This window comes from Octodon degus, unplaced genomic scaffold, assembly GCF_000260255.1.
Source record: "Octodon degus isolate 3935 unplaced genomic scaffold, OctDeg1.0 scaffold00024, whole genome shotgun sequence".
NCBI lineage: Eukaryota > Metazoa > Chordata > Mammalia > Rodentia > Octodontidae > Octodon > Octodon degus.
The window spans coordinates 9503306-9515629 of record NW_004524600.1 but is presented as its reverse complement, the minus strand read 5'-3'; positions in this window follow the sequence as shown (position 1 = coordinate 9515629).

The window sequence follows — 12324 nt, the reverse complement described above, 5'->3', positions numbered from 1 at the left end:
TATTATTTTGAAGATTTTTGTAACATTTTTTATAATCTTGAAACTCCTTCAAAATAAAATCTTAAAAATATTCTCAAGTAATAAATTCAAACAGAAACTAGTAGAGGTAACATCTGAATCTGAATTTTTTTTTCACTTCATAACTCTGCATGTGGACCACTACATCAATCTATCTCCATTTCAAAATCCTAGGTAATAGGGCTGGCAAGATAGCTCAGCAGACTAAGTGCTTGCTTAGGTAAGTGCAGGGGCCAGGGTTTGATTCCTGGCACTGCATGCCCTGCCTGTCCTGCCCCCAGGCATGCTGAGCTGGTGATGGAGTCCAGACATGGTGGTGCATGCTTGTAATTCCACCACTAGGGAGGCTGAAAACAGGAGGATCACTATGAGTTTGACCTGTGTAGTGAGTCCCTGCATACACACACACACACACACACACACACACACACACACAAAATAAATAACTAAAAAATAAAATAAAATACTAGGTAGTTCTGTTCCTTCCTGTTCTTTGGTATCTGTTTTCCAACTGGAAGCTTAGTTCCAAGAAACAAAACAACTAAATCGTGAGCTACAGTTTCTGGATTGCTTCTTTTGAGGGTCTCCTGCTATCACTTACTGCTGAGACTGACCAATTTATCTATTTATAATGATTTCTTTTAATTTTGGACATGGTGATAGTTATCTGATATTGTGCAGCATGTTTTCTATACACATAGTGACTTAAGTGAATAAGTATTCTATTATCTTTGTGGATTAAGAATTCAACAATGGCTTGTTCTGGGTCAAACTTTCCCATTGGTCTGCATTCAAGATGCTTATCAGAGCATCAATCGTAATGCTATTTGACTTCCAAGACCAAGCCAAAACATAAAGAATTTCACCTGGATTTATCTCTCACAAATCAATTGTTCTGGAAGAAATCAACCACCAAGCTATGCAGGTCCCCAGGCATACCCAGGAGAAGCCCATATGGAGAGAAACTGTGAATGAAAGGTGCACTTTCAGCGTGGTTCTTGTACATGGTGTCAAGTTGGTGCTGGCTATTGGCAAGATGCCTCAGTTTCAGTGGCATAAATGTGCCTATTGGCAAGTAGTACAAGATCCTGAGTTCAATCCCTGGTTAAAAACAGAAACAAAAACAACAAAAAAAGAAGGAATGAAAATTGGATCTCACTTTATGAAGGCAGGAAAATGAATATCAAGGTATTTACAACATATTTTAAAGCAACCATGTATGGATGGTGGCCAATGGTACACATTGGCTATATATCACATCATGATTGGGCTGTGGATTTATAGCTCTGACTATGGTTTCTTGAAGTAATCTGCTCCAGTTTTTTCCCACACACACATGATTTTGCCAAATCCTGAATATGAAGGATACTTGGTTTTAAAAACCAACAGTACGAACAATACTTGCCTAGAACAAGTGGGTGTTAACTGACCTGTGTGAACACTCACAATATTCTCTCTCCATGTCCTGTCTGTATTCTTCTTGGTGTGACAGTGTCTGGCTTCCTGAGTGTAGAGCAGTTTCTCACCTATGGTAAGAAGAATGGTTGCTGATACCTTCCAAGGTTTACATTTCACAGTTTCTGTTGTAAGAAAGGGTTTTCCTCGTAGTCTAATTGGTCCCCAGTTATAAACACTGAAAACAAATGAGGTGCCTAAACAAGATATCATGTCTGCATCTTGCACCATGAAGAACTACTATGAAGACAACAATACGCGATGTATTAATTATTGTAACTGTCCCACTAACCTGTTTTGAAATGGTCTCATTCCTACTTCTTTCTCAATAAAATTAATATATAAAACAATAAAAAAAAATGAGGTGCCTACCTTTGGGCCAAAGGAAGGTCAGTGTTCTATGACAGGGCAGGATGTAGGGTTAGTATTCAGGGAAAAAGGTCATATGCAGAAGAAAAATATGTCGTGAAAGAGAGGAAAGACTAAGAGAAAGAAGATATCAGAATCCACAGAAAATTTTCCTAGACAAAGTACTGGTAACACTACATATGTTACTAACAGTAGAAATAGCATTTTATTTCCACATGTATTTCCGCATACCCACTTAAAATTAAAATAGTGACAGAACACTTATGATATAAAAAGCACATATTCTTTTGATACTCATTTGTATGGTACCCAAAGACAAAACTGATGCTAGTGTTAATATATTTGAATTAGAAAAATATGATCCATGGCTATTTTCTATTTTCATTTTTACCTTCAAGAAAACATTTAAGAAGTGGTTTTAATCTTTCATCAGTTATAACATAAAATTTTCCTTAGGATTTTTCAGCAATTCAGGAGACATTTTGGCAATATTATTGTCTTTGCCAGGTGACCCTTCTTCCCGGAAGAGTGTGAATAAATTGAAAACACCTAACTTCCAAGAAAGGCCATCAAACTTTACAGAACAACAATTCTGCTAGTAGTGATGTGTGTGTGTATGTGTGTGTGTGTGTGTGTGTGTGTGTGTGTGTGTGTGTGTGTGTGTAATTTTCTGATAGGAGACAACTGTTTAAGATCACAAGTGATAGTGGCCCTAAAAATATGTTTGCAATTTTAAATCTTCAAATACATTCTGGATTAAAGTCAGGGTATAATGTCCTGAGATTGCCCTGAAACCACTGTATCCTATTTCAAACATCTTGCATTCCTGAAGCAGGGTTTTCATAATAACAGCACCTGAAATGATTACAGAGTAGCCTGGACAGAGAAAGCCACTTTGGGCAATGGCCGCTGTCACTTGTGATCTCAAACACTTGATCCTCTTCTAGCACAAGGTCCATGAACCTGGCTTATTCACAAATGGATCGTGGATCCATTCCTTCCCAATCTGGGGTCTTTTGTGGTTGGAAAGTAGTACTCAAACTCATTTGAAAGCTGAGGCAGGTGATCATGGGCTAGCTGGGAGAAAGATGGTCCTACATCTCTGCTAATGATTGCAACATGTAAAAAAATCCTAACGCAGTGATATCTTGGTTCATGAACTGAATTTGTCTCATGATTCTGGGGAAGATTGCCACGGCCGTGTTCCTCACCCAAGACAGAGCTTGTGAACAGAAGCAAAATTTTGCCGACTAATTCTGTTTGGAACTGAAGTGTTTATGAACAGAAATGATTACGAACTGAGGCATTACTGTGTTTGTTCGCTGTCCTCAGAACTCCAATTTGAGTTGGAATGTGGCCATTTTATCTGTCAAGTAGAATATAATTGTCATTCTTCCCTGATGTGACAGATCAAGTTTGTTGAACAGATTGACTATATCACCAGTAAGTGTGTTTTGTGATTCATTCGGTGTCACTGAAGTGCACTGCCAGTGTCACTGTCTTTCTATAGGAAATCTCTGGTGTGTTTCTTGGGACACAAAACTTCTGGTCAGTGATGCTCCCTTAGAAAGCCATCGGATTTTCTGGGTAAGAAGTCATGTGTGCTCTGCACCTCTCTCCTCACAGAGCTGCATAGAGACGTGAGTTAAAGGCATGTACTCGAATGTGATTGACACATTTAATCACAACCTCCAAAATGTTAAGTTCGGGTGTCAAGTTTTAGCTCACCAGAATTTCTCTACACATACCTCCTCTTGGCACATAGAGGCCCACCTAGAAAAAACTCTCTTTGACCAGAGTAATGACACCAGAAACATTCCAGTCTTGGCAGCCTCTCCATCCCTGTATATAACACAAAAATGACCAATTCAGCTTTCTGATGTCTCAGTTACTCTTCTCTCATTGCTGGGACAAATCCCCAACACTCAGAATGAATGAAGGAAAGGTTTATTTAGCTCCCAGTTACTGGAGGTTTCAGTCCATCCTCAGCTGGCTCCAAGGCAGAGTGGCATATGGCAGAGGGCTGCAGTTCATGTCGGCTGAAAACAAGAGCAAAAGGGAGGAGTAGCAGCAACAATGGTTATAGAAGGAAAGCCTGTCTCCCTTAAATTGCATTCAGGTTATCCGACCCAGGCTGGGTACAGTACTCATACCCACAATCCCAGCAGCACTCACACCCATAATCCCAGTGGACCATGAGTTAATCACAAACTCTAGAAGTCCTCCCCATGACTGCATGGGGCTTTGGGGAGACAACTAGACATAAACCATAACATCTGGATATGTAATCATTCAAAGATTTGAATAGTTTTGCAGTTGTGGTATTAGTTGGTGACAAAGGTACACATAAGCTATCCTCATGCACATCCCCCTAAAAATATATCACACAAAAATAAGGATTGTCGCCTTGTTGTCAGCATCATTAGATTCATCAACCTGGTTTGGGTACCACAATGACTCATTAATCACATCTAACACCTGGGCCTCAATATCCTCTTACATTTTATCAGTTCACCTAGTTTATGGTACTAGCCCAGAGAGGAGCATATGTCACATTTTGGACTATTTCCTCCCTTACAAGCCTACAACAACTGTCCTTGGGGCAGACAGGATCAACTCTTGTATAAAGGGCTTCTTAGCTTTAGTGATGTGATTAACATTCAGAACAATGCTCTCAGGGCAGACGCATTTGATGAAGCAGTAGCCTTCAATAATTGCTTCTGTTCTTCATGTTCACTTCATTTTTCTTTTGAAAAACTCCAAAGGCTTGGTTTAATACAGGGTGTTTTGTCTTCATGTCACAAGGCAGTTTTAGAAATGTCATGGCTTCCCTGGATAGCTGGTCAGCATATTTTATGCAAAACAGGCTTGGAAAATGTGAATCACCTATCGCAATGAACAAATTGCTAAGTAGGACTCTGGGCATTTTCTTTTAAATTCAACTTTCGTTTTGTTGGTAACTTTATATTCTTCTGGTCTTTTACCATTGGGTCTTTCCTATTCTTCAAAGAAACTCTCCCATGATGCTTGCTTTTCTCATTTTGAGTAGTTTTTTTGTGGGTTTACTGAATCTCTGAACTGTACCATGCAGTTCAGTAAAGAGGCTCAGATGAAGTAGGAAATAATGTGTAGCCAGTGTTCTGAATTAAATCCTGCTGTACAATCTAGGTACATGAGCTCACTTGCAATACAAATTCTGCCACCAGATGCAGCTTAAATTAATTGTCCCTTGCTACTCACTGAGAGGGTCTTAATATGGGTCTTCAAGCAATTAGTTTATTAACGGCCCCTGTGCAGGCAGACTTCTCTGCTAATGTTGATCTGTGTTTGCAGCTGCTGCCTAGCATTAGCATCACTACCTCAGCTCCACCTTAGATCATCAGGCAGTAGATTCTCTAAGTAGTAAAAACTCAGACTCCTCGCACACATAGCTCACAGTATGGGCTTCACGCCTATGCGAATCAGTGCTCACTGTTGTCCTGACAGGAAGCAGAGCCCAGCAGGAATGCAGGTGACAGGAGTGACTGTACTTATCGATGAAGCTTTGCTTGCCCCCCACTATGTGGCCTAGTTCCTAACAGGCCATAGTTTGCTACCAGCCCATGGTCCAGAGTAGCAGACCCTTGCTCTAGAAGGTTCAGAGAATTGTTCACATGCTGATATACCAATTCCTTCTGAATTTCACACAGTCAAATATAGCCAGTTAGAGGAAATAAACTGTGTAAGTGCTAGTTGCAGAAATAAAAGTCTTTAAACACAACTGCATGTTTTTAATATAAAATTCATTTTGTAATATATATATCTACTATGTACTTGCTTTACAAATCTATGCTACATCAAACATTCAGCTTTTAGCAGGCATTTTTTTTTCAACTTATGGTCTGGTTAACAAACACTACCTAAGTTCATTACTGGCCATTGATGAAAAGGTAGAGCTGTTTTTAAAAAAAATCTATATTCAGCATAGCAAATAATTCTTTCTCAATCTTAGATCTCTCATGAGCCTCCTGACATGCCCTCCTTTGTCCTAACCACTCCACTGTGTCTCTAATAAATCACATACAAACATTGCTCTCTGTTCATTCCATTCTTCACTGACATCTCAGCATTGACTTCTGGTCAATAAAGCAATAGTTCTCCCTTAAACAAGCCTTCTTCACTGCCGTGGCTACTCTGATAGCATACACCCCCATAGCCTAGGCCTCAGCTTCCTCCTGAGTACCTGATGCATCAAAGACAAGCAGTGCTTCATCTTCAAGCCCTTTTATATTCTGTGACCTAACTTTTCTTATCTCCCATGAGACATTACGGCTGCTGATTGTTCTTCCTTTCTCTCCACAGATTTATATTCATGCTTTCTCCTCCTCAGCTGGAATCTTAAATAATAAAACCATTCCTTTGTCTATAAGCTAGGAAATAGAAGAGTAGAAGGGGAAGGAGATTAACACAAAACGGATATATCCTATACCATATTCTTCAGAAAGGTCATGCTTGCCAATGGCTTACACGGTGCTGGTAGTTGTCATACGAGGAGAAAATCTACCTAGTTCTTCAATTTCTTTAGTCCTGTCCTCAACAAAATTGCCTCCAAGACCTTACAAGAGCTATTATGTTCACTTGTTGTACAGCCTGGTCTTTCCTTCCAAGCACAAAGAGTGTCAGACAAATCTCCACCAATCATGTGGTAAGGGCAACACATTGAGAAGCTTGCCCTACCTGCTGAAGGCTTCCTGTCATGGGCCTTTCATCTCAGTAATAAAAAAACAGCTTCAACTAGTTTAACATCTGATCTCCCAGATAGAGCTCCCTCACATGCTGCCCCCCTGCCCTGCTATGTTGAGTAGTTTTTCAAGGACAAGACAGACAAAGCCCCTGTTCCTTAGCTCTCATTCAAAAGCTTATGCTTCAGGTTTCTCTACTGACTACATGAAGGTAGGGATTGTAATTAACAGCATCATAAAACTGGCCATGAAATGACTAACAGAGAGGATGGGGCAACTTTGGGGTCATTTCCTGGAATTGTTAGTCAAAGTCGTATAGCTATTTGGAGACCCTGAACAGGATGAGATTGCTGATTGTTAGACTGGGAAATTATTTTCTAGGTCCCTATCAGGAATAAGCTACATGTCCTGGTCAGAGATTAAATATAAATTAAACATTTTACTCATTTATTCATTCATTCATCACACACACACACACACATGCATGCACACACACGCACACACACACACACACACACACACACACACACAGGCACCCACAGGCATACACACACAATAAAAACCAAGTAAATACCACTATACTTTCAGATGCTGCCCAGAAATGCTTGGTCACTGCACTCAGACCAGCCCTTTTGGGTAGAAGTAGCTTTCGTGTCACTCTGAGTTCTCCTGTTCATTCTTTCAGATCAACGGCACATGTGTTCTTGCTTTTCTGCCCCAAAATCCAGTCAGGGGTAATTTTTCCTTAAGGCAGCTTTTCTGCATGCCAACAACATATAGGCATTAAAGACAGTTTGTGCAAAAACAAAAAATAATCTGGCAAAGAATGATCTTCAAAAATATTTTTACTTCGGACAAATACCAAATATATTTACTTCTCAGCCCAATGACAAACTTATCCTTTGTACTCCAGACACCTAACATGTCTGAGATTCAGATGCATGCCTTTTAAGAAGACTGACACTTTACTGACTTTGGATTGACAATGTAAAAGTATAAGCAGTTTCCTTCCAAAAGATAGCAGCTGCTGATAAAATCCTTCACATATCCTAATTAAATAGGAGGCTTTTTAAAATATATGTTCTGATCAGAGATGTATGCTGTGACACAACCCTGCCTCAGTTAGGTCACTGCAAGTCAACTTCTACATTTAACCTTCAGGCTGTAACACCCCCTCCCACAGTAGTGTGCAAAAACCTTTTTTTCTAAAGCTGCCAAATACTACTCATCAAGCTGATAGTTTAAAAGAAAACATGTTCATAGTTATTATCAACAAATCCATTTATGGAACTATCCAAGACATTCAGATAAAACGAATCAAAGAAAAAATGTGTTTTCATGTTCGCAGAGGTTAGAATGCCAGACTGAAAACACTCCAAGGACACACAGTGTTTGGTCCTCTCTCTGAAGGGGCCCTCAGAGTTTGTGCTAAGAGCCTGGAACAAGGTCAGAGGATCCTCCTAAAGAGTGAGAATATCTAAGATTGAGCCCGGGTGAGTGTCTCCTGAGATATTTAGAGGATGAGCCCAGGAAAACTGAAATGCGCTGTTAAATTCATAGAGCAGAATGGATGCTAAAAATGGGAGCCATCACTGAAGAGCAGGAGCTAGACAGAGCAGAGAAGGAGTAAAGCAAAAAGGGCTCTAAATGCCTTCATGGTGCTAAAGTTTCTATAGCTTATGTCTGCATGTGCAGTTGGCAGTAATTTACTAATCAATCTATCAGTATGATCTAGACCCTTGCCTTGGTGCTGGAGCTGCAATCTGCAATCTGAAATAGTTTAGATGCAGAGACTATTAAGGGAGGGAGGCAAACAGGGATGAATGCATTCAGTAGTGGGATAAAGGCGAGGTACTGTGGGAGTCACGGGAGCTTGGCCCAGTCCAGATTTGCGAGGGTGGAGGGTCAAGGAAAGTTTCTCAAAAGAGAAATGACTCGCACCAAGACTTCTATGAGCTAAGTAGGAAACTAAGCTGGAGAAAAGTCAGAGGGTGAATGGAGATAAATTGCCAAGAATCAAAGTAAGATTTTGATCTTTTTCTACTAAATGTGAGAAGTCCCCCCAGCTTTTAAAATCCGCTTTTAAAAATGTATTCTCTTTTGTCAAGTGATCATACACCAAGACACAACAGAGTCTTCTAAATTAAAGTTCTACCAGAACAGAGAGCACTGGGCTGATGAAAATTTTGCTAATTATTTTGAGTTGACACTTGATGATAATGATAGACAGATATAGATAGATAGATAGATAGATAGATAGATAGATAGATAGATATAGACATAGATATATTAGTATGATGTAAATTCAAAAATCCCCTTTAAGTATCTACCAGCATGTTAGTAAATCAATTAAATAGATTTTGGATGATGTCTGTGATATGCTTTGTTACCCAAATGTCACTTCAGTGTAGTCTGGAAGAACGTTAAGACTGATCATGAATATTTACACCTAGAGAACACACTTATAAGACGCTGGATGAGTGTTTTCTTTTTGAAAATAATGACATAAATGAAAATAATGAGAACATATTTAAATGCTTGCCATTTACTAGGAATGCTGTTGTAGGGAGAAAGACTCTAATTTATTTATTCATTTATTTACTTTTAAATATTTAGTATGGAGTCTAAGGTTCTACAGGGTCTTACTACGTGGATCAGACTTGTCTGTTATTATAGATCTTCCTGTTTTTCAGCCTCCCAAATGCTGGAATTACAGGCGTGAGCCATCACACCCAGTCTTGGTCACTATCTCAGCACGCCCTGGGTATGGGGCCGATGGGGCCGATGGGGCCTTCTGGGGATCGAACCCCTGGCCCCTGCGTCTGCCCAAGCAGGCACTTTAATTCACTGAGCTATCAGGCCGGCCCTCGCTAGACGATTCTTAAAAGTGGTATTGGCTGTTTATTGGCTGGCTATAGATTTGACAGGCAGGGCCAGGTAATATTGGTCTGCCCTGGCTCACAGATTCTCTCAAAAATGGAGAAATTGGTATATAGGAAAGGACAAAGTGCAAGGGGAAAAGGTCTAATTAGAGGAGTAATTGTGTTGTATGTGATGCCAGAAGAACTTTTTTTTTTTCCTCAATAGTTTTGAAACTTCCACATGCTGAAGAATCCCCAGGGAAGGAAAGGTGTACTTTCCCCAGAAGTCCCTAGTTGGAAACAATCCAATTCTGTTGGCAGTTGGGGAATAGTGGGGACCTGGATTGTTTGCAGCAAGTATGCAAGTGATTCACACACAGAAGACCTAGCAAAGGCCTTACTTTGAAAGCCACTACGGAAACCTCAGAAAATAAAGGTAAAGGAAAGAGAAAACAGTAAACACAAAAGCTAAGCAGAAGAAAGGGGACAGGAAAAACACAAACTCCAAAGTTAACAAGAGCCCAAGTAGGAGTTATATTATAAAATCACACAATTAGTGACTATTGTAGTGAGCAACTATAATTTCTTCAGTTATTGTTAAGTCTCTGCTCATTTCCATTGAAATGGCTGGAAAGGAAAAGGAAATAAATATATTCTGGGTAGCCAAAAATAAACCCATATTATCTATTTTGAGAGAAGATATCTGGGGCACAGAGAGCAAGGCAGTGACGGGAAAAAACCACCTGCTGCCCTGTGTGAAAGGCACATGCCACGCTGGGCACCAGCGCCTGCTTTAATTGCTTACTTATAAGTCCACATTCCTGAACAATGTCCTAGCTCCCAGGAGCTGGATTCATCTCAGGTATGTACCTCTGACTGGCCCAAGCCTGGTTGGGAAGGAAACAAGGAAATGAATGACTGCTGATAAAACTTCAAGCTTGTAGAGAAGGAAAGTAGTAAAGATTTCACTTTGAGAAAGAGAAATGAGACAATTGTGTTTTAAAGGACTTTTGTTACTGGAAATACTAAATTTAACAATTAATTCCATTATATACAATAAATTATCAGCAATTTTTAAGATCTAGCAGTGCTATAATAACAGACATGAGTATTTAATCGTTATTAATTTTTAACAGGTATCTGGAGGCTTTCAAGTGCTAAATCAAATGCATAAAGAGTTCATGGCCTTGAAGAGCACATAAAATGAATTTAAATGACCAATTAATATGAAAAAATATAGTATCATATGCTTGATGCATTTTAACTCCACAAATGTATCATTCTTTATACTCAAAAATTTTTTTCTCAAAACAGACATCTTCACTATCTATCCTGTTACATGTTCTGTGAATAAACCCCCACATGCTTAATAGTTTTTCCAGTAGTGTTATCTTTGATTATTTCACCCAAACATGCTATATAATTTAAAAAGATTCCTTGAAAAGTACAGCTAGTTTTACTTGATCGAAATGAAGAACAAACTGTATGAAAATGTCCTAGAGTGAAAAAAAATAAGACATCAGGAAAACTTTTTAAAGCATCATTTCCCCCTCTAATTCAAAATTCCTTTTCTGCCACAATCCCATGGGCTACTCAGCTGCCAGCAAGAGCCATAATCATGGGCAACACAAGCCAGACCAGGGTCAGGGCAAGCTGCAGGCCAGCACAGGCTGATGGATGGAGCCTCCTTCCCCGGAGGAACAGCTCCCCTCCACAGTGGAGATTAGGGGAGATTTGACTTGAAAGCCAATTAGTTGTGAAAGAGAACCAGATGTCAAGGGAAAAGCTCAAAGGGATATGGAAATAGTAACTATGGTTTCCCCAGCTGTTTATTTAAATAGTAAATGCTCAAGAAAAAGTAAAACTACCCCTCCCCCCAAGACCCCTTTATCAAATATAAATCACCACCAGCAGAACACATATGATGAAAAAATCCAAGATGGCCTGTATCTCAGGTCAAATCACTCTTTCAAAAGATGCCTTCTATAGATATAGTAATAGTGAAACTATTTAGACTGATAGCATAGACACAATTTCTGGTAGAACTAAGTGCAGTTGTGTGGGAGTTAAATATGCCAACACTTGCCTACCACTGAGTTGAAGTAACCAAGCGGAAGGGCTGGTCATGGTTCTGGGGTTCAGGGAATAGGACTCCAGGGTCCACTTACCCCCCAACCTATTTACAAAGCCTACTATTAGTGGTGAGTGATAGGGGGAAGGGGTGAGCCTGAGAAATGTGAAGTCTTTTCCCTAAAAGCGCATTGGCAACTAATGTTATATAATTTCCTTTTACCGACCACAGAATTGCTAGTCATTACAGCTTTTAGGCACTGCGTATTGTTGTTGTCATCTATGACCGTACACAATAGAGTTTACCACAACTACAGCAATGGAACTTTAAACAGTGAAATCCTAGCAAAATACTATGATTTGTGGAGCAATAGTTCAACAGGAAGGAGATGTGTGACTTTCTATGGGAATTCACAGTAAAATCTGGATCATAATAATAACTGAGTGTTTGGAATTTTACCCTCAGTAGAAAAGTTCAAAATAAATAATGATTAATTAAAATACCATCCATTAACATCTTTATTTCATATAAAAGGACTCATGTATTCCAGTCATTTTATTTTGTCCTTGCCATCCTGTATACCAGTTCAATGATGCAAAGGTTTTATTTCCTACCTTCTCTTACTCTCTTTACTCCTTAAATATCCAGGATATATGAACTGAATCATATAAGCCTTCACACATACAGATTAAGATTTCTCTTCTACAAAAAAAGTCTAAAAAACTAAGCTACCCTAACAAACTGATATTCATATGCCATCTGTTTTAAAATACTGGAAATTTCAGTACTCAAAGGCATATATTGAAAGATTGTTTCAAAAATACTATAC